This window comes from Choloepus didactylus, chromosome 2, assembly GCF_015220235.1.
Source record: "Choloepus didactylus isolate mChoDid1 chromosome 2, mChoDid1.pri, whole genome shotgun sequence".
NCBI classification, from domain to species: domain Eukaryota; kingdom Metazoa; phylum Chordata; class Mammalia; order Pilosa; family Megalonychidae; genus Choloepus; species Choloepus didactylus.
The window spans coordinates 60,645,301-60,660,377 of NC_051308.1; the positions used below are offsets into that span (position 1 = coordinate 60,645,301).

Below are 15,077 nucleotides of genomic sequence, written 5' to 3' on the forward strand. Positions count from 1 at the left end.
TCTTGACTGCTGTTAAATCTGAAACAGATTGCAGGGGGCTTGTAGAGAATCCCCACCCTAAAGAAACCTTTGAGAAGAGCTTGAATTCTTATCTGTGTGCATTGGTTTATCTGTCTTTTCCTGAATGAAAATAAGGATCGGGACAAATCAGCAGTTCCTAACAGGGGCATCTGAGGCCCACGTCTGGCATCTGGACCTATCTGTTGAGGGTGCATTTTAGAAAATTTGCAGATCTTGACCCTAAAGATTCTGGTTCCTCTTCTCAACAAATAGCTGCTGATGATTTGAGCCAAAAATCTGAGTCTTATTGTTTTGTCTTTTATTCTTAAAATCCTTTTTAGCAAATTCTGTTGGCTTTACCTCAACATATGTCCTGAGTCCATCCACTTCTCCACTGGCATGCACTGGTCTAAGTCACCGTAATATCTCCCTTGGGTTGCTGGACCCCGCACTTCTTCTCCTGCTTCCCTTCAACCCATTTCCCATCTACAGCCAGAGCCACAATTTGTAAATGAGACTCTGATGAAGTCACTCCATTGCCTAAAATCCTCCAATAATTTCCTGTTCCAAACAGAATAAAATCTAAGCCCTACATGAGCTAGTCCTTGTCAAACATTTTGAACTTATCAAGAGCCACTTTCCCCTTTCTATCACTGATTTCAATGCTTTCTGGTCTTCATGTTTCATAAAAATTCCACACTAATTGCTACCTCGGCCTCGCACTTGCTGTTCCTCTGCCTGGACTGCCGTGTCTCCAGATCCAGCAAGGCTGGTTCTTTCTTGCTATTTGAGGTCTCAGCTCTTGTCAACTCTTCATAACGCTCTTCCCTGAAGCCCACTAACTAGTCCCTCCCGATACCCCACCCATGCTTTTATTCTCTCCATTCACATTATTTGTTGACTTGTTTATTGTCTGCTTCCCTTCCCACTAGAATGTGAGCACTAGTAAAAAGCACTGCCCTTGTTGATGCTGTTCACTACAATATTCCCAGGGTCTAGAACAGGGCTTGAAACATGGAGGGTATTAAATTAACGTCTGTTGGATGAATGAAGGCATGAATGAATGAATGATTCACCAGGTCTAGAGTGGGGGGATATGGGGAGTAATTTTAAAACGCTGATGTATGATCACTTTAGGTACACTGGACTTGACAGCCCACTTAATGCAGATATAAACTATAAGGCTGATTTGGTGCCATTAAATTAAGGAATATGAAATAAACAGTAATAAATCAGTGTGAGGTTAAGAAAAAGGGAAAAAAAACTTTTCTAGTCAAAAAGAAAAATGTTACACTGAAGAGATTTTAAAACCTCAGATTTGTTTAAATTAAACTTAAAACAATGACAAAGACCTCAAATGTCACTAATATCCGATATTTACATAGAAGGAAAGGGCCTATTTTGAAAGAAAAATAAAAATAACCAAGCATGTAAAAGATATCAACTATATAACTTCTTTGCAACAAGAGCAACAACAAAGCTTCAGCAGTATATACTTAACTTTCAGTTAAGTGTTGGAAAACAAGGGAAAACCTGCATCAAAACCAAAATTGTGAAATAATATGGCAGGCATATGCCCAAAAACTACTATGGCGCATTTCCAATCCCACGCTTAAATTCCTCTGGTGTCTTCCCTTTACCTTGAATAAAATCCACATACATGAACCTTATGATATTAAAGGTACAGAGTTTCTATTTGGAGTCAAGAAAAAGTCTTGGGAATGGATGGTGGTGATGGTAGCATGTGAATGTAATGAATACTACTGAAGTATAACCATAAAATGGGTAAAATGAAAGGGGAGCACATTATCAAAAATCCGAAATTATGCAAAAGAAGCAAAATTACGCTACCTGATATTAAATAAACAATTGTGCTGAAAACACACAAACACGAATCTTATGTAAGTGGCCCTGCTGACCTGTCCTGCTTTACCTCTTGTCACTTCCACTTGACCCCCCCACCCCCGGCCATAGGGAATTACTCACAGTTCTCCAAAAATACAATGCAAACACCTCCATATTTTTGCACAAGCTGTTCTGTGTCTTCCCCCACCCCACTACCAGAGTATCTGGCTAACAGCTCCTACTTATTCCTCAAGACTCCCCTAGGGTGTTCCGTCCTCCACTCGACCACACCCTCCCCTCCGACCACACCCTCCCCTCCGTTAGGCGCCCTACAAAGAGCTCCTAGGACCATATTCTGGGCAAACCTCTAGCTTCTGTTTTGGTCATACTGGACAAGTGCATTGTTTCTTAGAAGCTGGTGAGTTCTCTGTGAGAGTTAAATTGTAGTTTTAATTTCAAGTATAATCTTTCAAGTGTAATCTTTAAATTGGCACACGCGTAGTTGAACTATTTGAGTACCTATTATAACCATGCACTTCCACAGGATTCTGGTGTCAGGGTTTGCCGTTGTTTGTATCTGTGTCAGAGAGGAGTGCTACTTTAATTGGGAAAAGCTTCCAGAAGTCCTTAACATGTGCCAAGTGATGAAAGCTTTTGTCTTTATCTTCAGTAAGTTAGCATATGGATTGACATGGTAGGAGCTAGGTATTTGTTTGATGAATGAGTAAATAAATAAAAAATGAGCCTGGCCTAATCCTAGGTCAGGACTACTCATTTTTGCCAGAAATGTTTTAGAGACAGCACTGAGACTGTGATTCACCTTGAAAGAAAAATGCTACATCCTGGTGAAATGCAGGCTTAATGTACGTTAATCCTTTTCAAAAGCTAAAACCTCAGTTGGGCCCTTCCAAGCATACAACTGGGTTGAAGTTACGTTTTGGTGACTGCAGCATTTCAGTGACAAAACCATAAAAGTAATTCTCAATGGTCAAATAAAACTCCTTCAAAAACATTCATAACCACAATTCCCAATATATGAGTGCAACATATTAATGCTTTTAAAGCAAGCTATTCCCCACAAAAGTGAACCGCAGCCATTGTTTTTATTGCAAATATCTAATGTGAGTTAAACCTAGGGTAAACAGGAGAATTATTGTGCCCAAGCATCTTCTCTACTTCAGATAAGTACCAAACAGATACGATTTTTCTTTTATCTAAAACTGGGGCAAGAGTCTATTAAAATATATAATAATGTGTTAACTAGCCAATATAGCAGTTAACATTAAGGGGCATTTCAGACCTCTGAGTTTTTAGCAGCAGAACTGTTCTTTCATTCCCTCTGTAAGATCTATAATTGAAAGAATACCATGAGAGATGCCTTTCATCAGCTCCACGAGTTATATTTCCCGCTTTGATAACTGTACAAGGAAAATCTAAGACACTTCAAGCTATGCAATTACATTTGATTAGCTAGTCAAAATAATGTAACAGCTTTTCATCACCCAAAGGGAAACTTTTGAAGAATTCTGTTGCTAACACTTCTGCACAAACACGAATCTATATCATTATATTACAAGAGGAAATGTAACATTTAGTAAGTTTTTTTTTAATTAGGCAATAAGCAAAGCCCCTTATTCATCACAACTTTAGATCAAAAAAAGCACAACAGTGATGATGTGTGCAGTGAGGATTTGTATCTATTTCAGAGTAGGCAGGATACAGTGGTCAATATAAAACAGGCCTTAAAATGCCCAAACATTTCAGAGAACATGTCTGAAAACAGGATATGCACTCAAAACTCTCTGATATACATATACAAGCTCTGCCAGGGAGAATTATTTGGGACCCAAAACCTATGTGTGCATATAATTATTTTCAAGCAAATAATGTGAGGGTGCAGTATAGAAATCAGAAACATTAAGAAGTTATTTAAAATGCCACTCTGAGAATTTCCAGTTACTGAGAAGATCTACTACCTAATGTTGCTTAAAAGTCAAGATGTGTATGTATTGCCTTTACCACTGAGTGGCTTGCCTTCCTCCTCCTTTAAGTCTTGAATGTGTTAATTCAGCATGTAACCGGCGTCTACCATATTTCATTCCCATAAATATGTTTTTAATTTAAATGAAATAATTATACTGCTCTTGCAGGTAAAACATTCCATAAACAGGGTGTTTAGAAATGTGATAGTCAATTCACAAGAGGTGGTCCTGCTGCAGATTATAAAAACCAACAGTTACTGAACCCTGTATCAAAGGCCAATTATACCCATGCTCCCAAAATAAAAGAAAGAGGCCAGCGCTTTAAAGGCACTAGTCCAAAGTTACATTCTATCTTCACAAGGCTCCTATTGCACAATAAAAGACAGACTTTAGACCTACTGGTCAATTATTCCAACTGTCATGTAAAGAAAAAGCATTCTTATGGAATTAGAAGCAGGATCAAGTTTGGTTGTAAAGTTAATCCTGAATGTTGTGCAGTCTTAAGGACATTTCTAAATATTCAAGACAATGTGATTGTCTTTTAGTTTCCTGGGAGAAGTGAACTGCTGCAATGCCCAAAAGCCTGGTGCACTTCAGACTTCTAATTTTTCTCCTCAAAGTATCCTTCAGAGTATTGGTTAAGAATTCATAGAACTGGCCCTGATAAGTCAAAAACATGACATTTGAACTTATTTCCAAGGAGGAAGTTAAAAGTGAGGAACACATAGGTGACCACTTGTGGGATGGATAGATGGTTAAATGACTGAAGTAGAAGTGCCCTGGGGTGGACAGGAATTCTCAAAACTATTTGAAAATAAAAGGGGAATTTTAAATTGTCTTTGTACGGAAATTACATGGGATCCATGCATACTCACCTTGCTAAACCTGCGATCTCAGTATTCTCCCTTGCCCTTGCCCTTGCCCTTGCCCTTGCCCTTGCCCAAGGAAGTTGACCCACTAACCCCAATGGAAAATGCCACTGTAGGAAGTCCGCCTGGCCTGGTAGAAAAAACAGAAGTTCTCTATCTACTGTCATCAAATACAGCCCATTTCTATGGCCTGTCGAACCAAGTACTTCCCTTGCCATCTCCACCCATCGTCAGACCTACAGAGTACAGATCACCCTCCTTGCTCAACCACAGTTGACTTTAAAGTTAAATGCAGCTGAGGACAGAGGTCCTTGGAACCATACTGTTGTACAAAATAATGCCTACAGGTACCCCTGGGAAGCTTGGGCATAAGAAGGAAAAGGAAGAAAAGCAACTTTAGTAAGAAAAGAAGAAAGGAATTTGGGGGGATAGAAAGGAGAGGGGGAGGGGAAGGGGAGCGTAGAAAATAAAGGCGAGATGGAGAAAGTTTAACTGTCTCCAAAGGAGGTAGTCAGGTCCCCATGCCGCTAGCTACCTGCACTTTGTACGGAGAGTAGCGCAGAGAATTAGCTTTTAAGTATCAGGCATTTGAGAAAGATTCAATTGCTGGAATAGGTGATATAGTATATGTCATTGTTCTTGAGTGTGGGTGGCTTTCTTGGGTTAGAGACTAATGTCTTTAACGTGAAGAATAGCTTAAATGCCCAATTTCCATGCAGCCGTTCTGCAAATGGATTTTGAGCCCTCAAAGATTTGTATGATCTACTTGCCAAGCTGTAGAAGAATAAGTCAGAGCAAAGTCATTCTTTACTTATCCTGGAAAAGAAAAAGGCCTATTTTACCTCAAAGGTTCATAGGGCAAAGTCCTTCCAAAGTGTGTTAAGGGATGTCACACATGAGTCATGTTTTCTGGTTTTTTCCCTGTTCTGTGGCTTTGGATTACAGTGAATATGGTGTGCAGACAAAAGTCTAGGGGTCTCAGTCTCAGGGAGACCCACTTTGCAATCAAACAGCACTGAAGAACTAACACTGACAAGCTTTCCCTAAGACGTGAGCAATCTGTGTGCCCTGCTGGGCAAGTACAAGTGTTGGAGTACGCGGGCATCCTGATTACTCTCAGTAAACAGGTGTGTTTAACTGCAGACAACCTGGCAGAGCTGCACCCACTGACTGTGCAGTGAGGATTGGTGCCGGGTATTTGGGGGATTAGAGGCAATATGGGAAAAGCCTACCCAGGTATTCACAAGTTGGGAAGGACCAACTTGTGTTGCTACTGCACACCTAATCACTTCATTCTAAGACATCTCTAATTGTCAGCCTGAAGTTACAAATTAAGATTCACAATCTCTGGAGTAGGACTCTGGACCAAAGTCCAATCCCTGTTCCCGTTCTGACATGGACTTTCTAGACTGCTTGGTACTCAGTTTCCCACAATCTTCTCCTCTAGTTAAAAGAAAAATAAAAAATTTACATATCCTTGTGCCAACTTATAATAAGCTGCTCTTGGCAGTGAAAAGGGTAATAAAGGTACTTCAAGACCTATGGGAAAATGGTTCAGGTATGGGTACGGTGGCAATGGTAGGATTTAAAAAGTACTTTAAAGTTTACAAAAGGCTCCCATATAATTTCCTGTAACGACAGCATTACCACATAGTAGTTAGACTAGGGGCAAGACAGTAAAGGTCTCTAGGTCTTAGTATCCTCCTCTGCACAATGGCAATAATAATGCCTAATGCACAGGGGCTTGGTTAGTACTAAACCAGATGACACATGGAAAGCACTTAATAACTGCCAGGCTCACAGTAAAAGCTCAATAAATGGTACCTATTATTATTATTATTATTTTAATAATTCAATTTTATTGAGATATATTCACATACTATGCAGTCATACAAAGCGTACAATCAATTGTTCACAGTACCACCACATGGTTGTGCTATTATTATTATCAGCTATTGTTCAAACTCTGTAGTCAGGAACATGTGGAAAAATGGAAGCATTTTTACCAAACTTATGTCTTCCCTGAACCCTCCCCTACTAATGTAACTTCAAATCTTGGGGTAGGTTACCTCCTGAGGTTCTTCCACTGCTTCCCCTCACTCCCACTCTCTCATATCCCCCTCCCCACAACACACACACACACACAAACTGATTCAACTGCTTTGTTTGATTTTACTGTTAACAGATTATTTGACTAAAAGGATTGGTTAGATTAAACAACCAGTCAGCAAGCTTTTACCAATCATTTAGCTCATGTGCCTCTATGTGCCAGCACAATCATTTAGAACATGTTATGTGAGAACCACAGCGTGAGTCTCTTACGCCCACTCTCTAACCAAAAGCAGACGGCAATACTGTGCTCACTTCACAGGGCTGTCCTAAGGAACAAATCGGAAAATGGCCTGAGAGCACCTAGTACTACAGATGGCTCTTAGTGGGCACCCAGTATAAATTACTCCTCCTCCCCTTCACCCCCTTGCCTTCAGCAGACCACGGAAAATGCCAATTTTCTTCCTACTATGATCATTTGTATTCAGACCCCTGACAACGGCCAGGCCGGTGAGACATGGCTTTCTTGGGTGGTACCAGGCTACCCTTACACTCTCCCCATGATTCTGGTAGATAGCAAATAGATTGCTAGGAACAGGAAGCTATCAGGGATGTGAACAAGCAAACCTAGTGGGAAGTTATGACCATCACTACTAACCCTCCCACCAAACATCCTAGCTTCCCATGGAGGATATGCTCACATGGAAAATACTAGTGCTCAGCTAGGCTGAGAGCAAGCTTCTGGAAGTTAGGGAGTCTAAAACGAGTCTGCAGTTTGCAGATGATAATTATTGAACAGGGCAAATTCATTAATATGAAAAAATAACCAAAAAAAAAAAAAGTAACAAAAAATTAAGGACAAAAAAAGGTCAGGCTTGTCAGGGGCTTGGGCAGAGGAATTGACCACAAAGGGACACAGGAGAATTGGGGGTGATAGAGCTGTTCTGTATTTGACTATACACTCAAAAGAGTGAAATTTATAGCATGTAAATTTTACTTTAATAAAAGGAAGTATTAGTGCATAGCAATTTCAGTGTACCTGGTGTCCTTTCAAGACATCCCTGTGAAAAACACAAGAGGGATGCACAATCCCCCAGCAAAAGAAGTAGCCATAGACAAGCAGGTACCAACCGAGAAGAGCTGATCATCCGGTGAGTAATGAGCAAGAAGAAGCCAAAGGAACGGATTCCTTAATCAATAATAGACATGTAGCAAGTAACACTTGTATAAGCAAGTAAGGTTAGAATAATATAAATTCAACACCACCAGCCAGATCAGAGGTTTCTGTTTCAGGTCTTCCTGGAAGAAATCATAGAAGCAGATGTTTAACACCTGGAAGAGCCCTGAAAGACCATCAAGTCAAACCTCCTGATTCCAACATTCTCTCCAAATTCACAAAGACAGAAGAAAACGTCCATGTGCGCTATGTCCATCTTCAGTAGAAGAAAACCAGTTTTCTCTTTCACTTGTAAATTTATCAGGGTAGTTTATTTTACTTTGACCTCTTTTTGATGAATAAGAAAACTGGCGATAGATGGTTTAACTCGCCTTCAGAGAGAAACATGTCTCCCTCTTGATTGGAAATCACTTTAAAGTTTGTTTCCTTCTTTACATCTCCTCCAGGAACAGCCACTTTGCATCCAGAGAAGCAAAAAGAAAGCTAAGTAAAGTGGCTGACTGTAACCGTGGGTCGCCCCATAGCAGCAGGGATGTGAGATTGGACTCATGATTCCAGACCTCGATTCTGAGGCCAGGGTGAAAGACAGCAGCATAGCAGATGAGTGTCAGGAGACATGTGTGGTCTCTCTGTCTCTCTGGCTCTATCTGTCTCTCTCCCTCCTGCCTGTCCTCCCTATATTTTCTCTCTCTCTCTTAGAAAAGGATTAAGTAAGTTTACTAAAGAATATAGCTAAAAACTGGGGAAGAGCCAATAAAGTCTAAGATTGTCAACCTGTATTGATTGGGAAAAGGTGAAACAGGACTTTGGAAAGGGATCTAGAATAAATATTAAAAATAAATAAAACTCTGCTCAGAAAGTCTCTGTAGGATACCAAGAAAAAGGAAGATTTACACACACACACACACACACACACATGGCATTAGAGAAAACGATGCTTCAAAAACTGGCTTTCTTATCTGGTCCAAAATTTAAATTTTCTGTAGCACACTAACTAATTTATCCTGCCTGGTCAGTTTATTTAAACAACGTAAATTCATGGAACCTAGAAGAGGGAATGAGATCCTATTATTCTGTACAGGTTAATGTATTACTTGGACACATCCCAGAGTATTTGGGGCAGAAAATAAAAAAGTATTTGCAAAGTCCCCTTGAGGGACAAGGGGAAAATGTGGAAATATTAAACTTCCCCACCTGGGGAATTCCTGATATTCCCTCAAGCATTTGAGACTCCCAATTTAATAACCCAAGCCCTCGATCTTGAAGCTTATCCTTACGAAACTTATATCTGCAATAGAGAAGCTAGGCTTGCATACAATTATGCCTAAGTCACCCCCAGAGAGCCTCTTTTGTTGTTCATATGTGTCCTCTTTCTCTAAGCCAAACTGTGCAAATATTCATCCCCCTTCCCCAATGTGGGACATGACTCCCAGGGGTGTAAGTCTCCCTGGCAACATGGAACATGATGAGATTGAGCTTGGCATCGAAGGATTGAGAATGCCTCCTGGACCAAAAGGGGGAAGGGAAATGAAACAAAATAAAGTTTCAGTGGCTAAGAGATTTCAAATAGATTTGAGAGGTCACTCTGGAGGTTACTCTTATGCAAGCTTCAGGGATCTAGAATATATATTGCAAATTGCCACAGTGTGCCAAACCCCAACCAACAGTATTCCTGAAAACACTAAAGAATACCCTGGGCTCTAGCTAAGACTCTATAAAACAAAACATCTCACCAAAATTTCCACTGGCCCTTTTTTTCTTAGTAAGTTTATTTTTTCAGGAACTTACAGCCTCCAGATTGATCCTATGCCAGATAAGCCCTGAAACCCAGAGTTTCCAGTCTCTCCAAGAATATCAACACATTTCATTCCTCTACCCAAAGGTCAACACTCCTTTCCAGCACAAAGAAGTTAAAATGGTCACTGCCCAGATATCCCCGAAGATTAAGAGAATGATCAAATGAGAGGAAGGAGGTGTAACTGAGAAACTAGGATTTAACAAATGACTGTTACTACTAACTCACTATATAGATACTTCTTTTTAGTGTCTATTGTTTTAGAATAGCCAGAAGGAAATACCTGAAGTTTTGAACTATAATCCAGTAGCCCTGATCTTTGATAATGATTATATAACTATAGCAAAAAACAAAAAAAACAAAAAAAAAAGTCAGTTGCCCGTGTCTGTATGGATCTACTTCTGGATGTTTTGTTTTGTTCCACTGATACACACACACACACACACACACACACACACACACACACACACAAACACATTATATATGACAATACTATGCTGTCTTAATTAACCTAAAAATAACAACAAAAAAAAACTGGCTTTGGCACGGCTGAATTCCTTTGGCACAATCTCCCTGAGTTTCTGAGACCTATTTTCCACAGAAACACTAGTTTCAGTCAGAATTAATTTAGACTTCATTTATTCCTACATGTATTAGAATCATTCACTGAGGGGAAGTTCTTACATAGCCAATCCCAGAATCCTCTTTTAAGATATCTGGTCTCATTAGAAGATCAAATAGTTCAATAAAGCGGGAACAATTTTCTCACCATTCTCATGTGATATTCAAGGCACAGGTGAGGGAAAAATAACTGAAAGAAAAAAGTACTATTTTCTTGACTCATAAGCACAACTCTTCCAGCAGGGTGGGCAGTCTTGATTTCCCTTATACCTTCCAAAAACACAAGGAAAAAGTCCAGAGTCTAGGCCATTTAAGACACATTTGAGTTTAAAAATTAGAAGGTGCATTGAATAAGACATTATCTCAGAAAACATTTCTAATAATTTGATAATTAGTGGCTCAATTATCACTTGGTTACAATTCTGGTGCATTCTCTTTCTGACCCTCATCCCAAACACACAAAAAAGTAGCCCACACTGAACATGGTTGGAATCGAGCAGTACACAGGATATGCCAGTGTTTAGCCATTATAACTGGAGAGCATAGTCCATATGCTGTCACTGATTCAGATTCTCCCAGAGAGTAAACTATGTGCAGAAGAGGGTGAGGCACTGGAGAATGCTTCAGAAACTCTTTCAAGGCCCAGAAGTGCTAGTTGGTAGATCCCCCAACACTGAACGACACCCCAGTGGCCTGAAAGAATTATGGAAGCTTTCTAAAGTGACTCATTCACTCCCAAGGGGTGTCTGGGCCCAGGAAAAACCTGCCCAATGATTATTAGTGATTCAGTAATTGGATGGTAGTGATGGACTTCTGATAACCTGGAGATTTGCTTTAGCTTCACTGCCAAAGGCCTGTATTTTTGGAGTCAAAGGTTACATTGACTATTTGTGTGTATGTACTGGGGGGTGGGGAGAGGGATTGCACAAAGGGAGTGCTTTTTTGAACCTTAGTTTTCCAGTTGCAATGCTGCCATTCAATGATTATATAATCTTGCAAAGTCATATTACCTGTCCTGCCTCAGTTTCTTTGTATTTTGTAAAAGAAGATGGGGCCAAATGAAATCTATGTCCCTATCAACTCTGAAAAATCTGTTATTTTTTAAAAGTGGAGTTTATTTTGACACACATGTACTGTTTTGAAAGCTATGAGTTTCAGAGTATTAATTTCATCTTTCTCATGCCGCTATTTTGTGTGGACCCCAGAACTGTCCCTTACAGGTATGTAGAAAAGTAAAACAGCTCACATATATGTCCTATAGCCCTTTTTGCCCATCCCCTTTCCAGATCTGAATTCCATGGTTTCTATTAGTGAGCTGTTTCAAAATCTGAGTTTGGGAGTTGTTATTTCCTCTTTCTCATGCTGTTATTCTGAATGGAAACAGAATATCTTTTTTGCACCTTATAGGTGTGTAGAAAAACAAAACATCTCACCAAAATTTCCACTGGCCCTTCTTTTCCCTTAAATAGTGAACAAATGAAATCTATATTCTCTCTTGTATACCTGGAGTATAACTTGTCCTGGGAGGGTGAGCAAGGAGCCATTTGCAAAATTACCTCATGATCTTATTACTCTCCAGGAGAAAATACGTATCTTTGCATCTTGGAGTTGTAGAGGTATAAGTAATTGGTCCTTATAAGTATATCACTTAATGCGTAATTTGCCGGTAAGTTAACAAGAAAAAGACAAATGTTTAAAATGAGAGAATTCACCTTCCCATATGATATTTGAAAATCAAAACTTTTGCAGGAAGAGGGTGTGAGGCCCAGGGCTGCAGGTTTCAGAGGTATGTTGCAGGCCATGTTGGGAGGAAGAGCCCTTTTTTAGGAATTCCTTAGCTGTGGCAGGTTGGCAATGCCCAGTGGATGGCCCAAAAATCTTCCCAAGAGCGGTATTTCTTAATTGCAGCTCATGCCTCATTAGTGGGTCACAAAATCAATTTAGTAGGTCATGACCAGAATTTTTAAAAACATGAAATAAATTAGAGTAAAGCAGAATAGAAAAGAAAACATCAGAATGCATGGTACTATCCAGTGACACTTTGGTTCAGTTGTGTGTGTCTGTGTGTGTGTGTGATGTGCTCGGTACACTCAAAGACCCAGTGTCAAACATATTTCTTACTGCAGGTCATGGTTAAAAAATGTAAAAGCCACTGCTCTGGGGAAATGCATTGCCACGTACCTGTCTCACTGGTGGCTTCAAATGACTTACTGTTTTCTGACAAGGTAAATTCATAAATGAAAGAAAAAGAATTCTTTCAAATGGGAAAAGTCACCACACAACTGTATATTTAAACTCTCCCAAAGTGATTCTGGATTCTACCTTTTTGGTCTCTGAAAAATACTTAAATTGAATCGTCCAATGTAAGCCCAAGGCAAACTGCTAATGAGACAAGTCTGTCTTTCTCTCTTGGGGGCACCTCCCATCTCTTGTAGGTGTCCCTCGTGTTTATATTTTCTTTCTTTCCTTTTTCAAGGCATATTCTCATGAAAGTCCCTATAAATGCATTAAACAATGGTATAAATGATTGGCAATGCTTTAATATGCCCCCTAACCAGATGTTTTTATATTTTAGCCAAATATTAAGCTTCATGCCACAAGAGTTTCATTGTAGAATTTAGCTACAAGGAGAGGAAAGGAGAGGAAAAAGAGCATCTTCCCAACACTCTTGAAGTCCTACCTTTGACTAGGTATGTTCACTTCATAATAGTTCCTTTTTAACCTATAAGCACTATGCAGGATTTCTGTTTTTGGTAGATTTGTTAAAAATATCCTTAATCTCTTCAGCTATCCTTATTTAACAAAACAAAACAAAACAAAACAATTATTTATGAAACTGTCTCATAAAGTCCTTGAGAGGAAATATTTTGTTTCTTTCAACTTTGTATTCATTTTACATCCAACTTACTGTCTAGCAAATCTTAGGTCCTCAATTATACTATATTCTCTCTTGTATGTCTGGAGTGTAACTTGTCCTGGGAGGGTGAGCAAGGAACCATTTGCAAAATTGCCTTATAATTATTATACAATTATACTTTTTTACAATTGTGGTAGTAGTGGTAACACTGTGGTAATAGTGTTTCCTAATGTCAAACTAGCAACTATACGTTTCACAACCCAACAATGACAACAATTTTAAAATAGCACTAATTTATTGAGCATCTAGTACATGCCAGACTCTCAGTACTCAGTACTTTACCTACATATTCTCATTTATTTCTTACAACACCTCCTCAGTATAAGTACTGTGAATTCCTCCCAGGCCCCCCAAAAACACCACATATACAATTTCACAGATAAGAAAACTAAGGCACAGAGAGACAGACCATCCACCCATGAAGACACAGTGATTAGTGGCAAAGATACAATTCAAACCAAGTCCATCTGATTGCAAAGGCTGTGCTTTCTTCACTTGCACATTACCTAATATTTCAGTTAAATCGAAAATTATAATTTTTATTTTCATTTTCAAATATCTTCATTTGTTTTCTTCAGGACAAAGTTGTGAATGGGAAACCACCAGGAAACATTTTTTTTTATTGTTTATGAAAAGCATCCTGATTATCAGTGTTTACATGCTCTACATACTCAGAAACTATTTGACCTGCCTGTGCTAACTTTATGCACCCAGCTTGCACTCCGCAGCATAACATCACCAGCTTCAGCCATTTTTAAATGTAGCAATAAAGGGCATGAGAATTAAAAGCTAGATATGTCAGTGCTCTTGACAGCATGCTGTTATTCTATCAACTTATTTCGATCAGTTCAGATAACTCTTTTTGTTGTTATTTCCATGTAGGAATCAAAGTGCTTAATGAAGACTACTGCAAACACACTATTTTCTTTAAACATGACTTGCATATTCTCTACACAATCTTTAATGGTAACCTTTTAAATAAAAAATCTGCCTTGTATTTTCCCTCTCTTGGAGATTTAAAATCTCCAACTATCCTAGGTGATCAGAAGACACAGATGTTTAGCAGCCACATCTTTCCCAATGACAGCAAAAGGAAGAAACTGATTTTTTAACAGATATACTTAGAAATCAAATCAAGGAATCACTTTTGTTTTTAAAACAGGAATGAAACCACTGACCACGATATGTGGTTTGGTAGCCCCTCTTGGATTGCAAAAGTCTAAATAATTACTAATCCAGTCTTAAGTTTTAGGAAATAGAATATTTATGTAGTTAAATAGAGATCCTTATACAAACCAGTGCCATGTTTACAATGTACCAATCCATTAAAATCAATGACAGACACAGATACAAGAACAAAAACCCAATACAAGTAGACTAGCACTCACCATTTGCCCAGTCCCCATCCAATGGCAGTACACATCCTATGTGAATCTGCTCCAAAAACAAAGGCTTTACTAACCTAATGTCAAGGTAAATAGGTAGTAAATACCTATTTGATACTACTAACCAGCGGTATTATTTACATTGTTTAGTATCTAAACACAACTCAATAGTGGCACTTTTTTTTCCTTTGAAAGAAACCTTCAAAATGACATTGTTATAATATGGTTCTTGTTAATTTTTTTTTTTTTTTTTTTGGTTTACTAGATACTGCTTCACACTGACTTAAATTTTCTAGCTATAAGCCATCTGAGTTAAAGGGAATAAATAATGACTAATTCTATCACTCAGGTAATAGAATTATTATAACCAAAGTCTCCTATATTTTAGGTTAAATGCCATTCCTCCAAATTAAGAGTTACATACAATAAGAGCCACA

General features: G+C 38.9%; 1 protein-coding gene across 3 annotated transcripts in view; it reads right to left on the bottom strand.

Annotated features, from left to right (window-relative positions):
* NR5A2 (nuclear receptor subfamily 5 group A member 2) overlaps nt 1-15,077 on the bottom strand; it is a 149,575-nt gene that overhangs the window by 114,235 nt on the left and 20,263 nt on the right. The gene's annotated exons all lie outside the window — the stretch shown is intronic.